Raw genomic sequence first — 266 nt, 5'->3', positions numbered from 1 at the left:
CAGCGAGTTACGCCGCGCCCGTGGGTTCGAACAAGGCTTGCTCGAGTAGAGGAAAGCGGCGAGTCCTGGGGAAGGGAAGGCGAGGCAGGTAATCCCTCCCGCTGGACACGGAGACGGCGTGGGCTCGTTACACTCGGGCCGAGGCCATCGCCTTCACCACGCCACATATTTCGACACTTTTGCGCTCTGGTTTCAGGTATAGAGTAACCTGTATCACGGAAACTATCAAATGACCAGGACACCCACTCGCTCGGAGGCAGGATTGT

The sequence above is a fragment of the Penaeus monodon genome, chromosome 22 (assembly GCF_015228065.2).
Source record: "Penaeus monodon isolate SGIC_2016 chromosome 22, NSTDA_Pmon_1, whole genome shotgun sequence".
Classification (NCBI taxonomy): domain Eukaryota; kingdom Metazoa; phylum Arthropoda; class Malacostraca; order Decapoda; family Penaeidae; genus Penaeus; species Penaeus monodon.
This window is presented reverse-complemented; position numbering follows the sequence as displayed.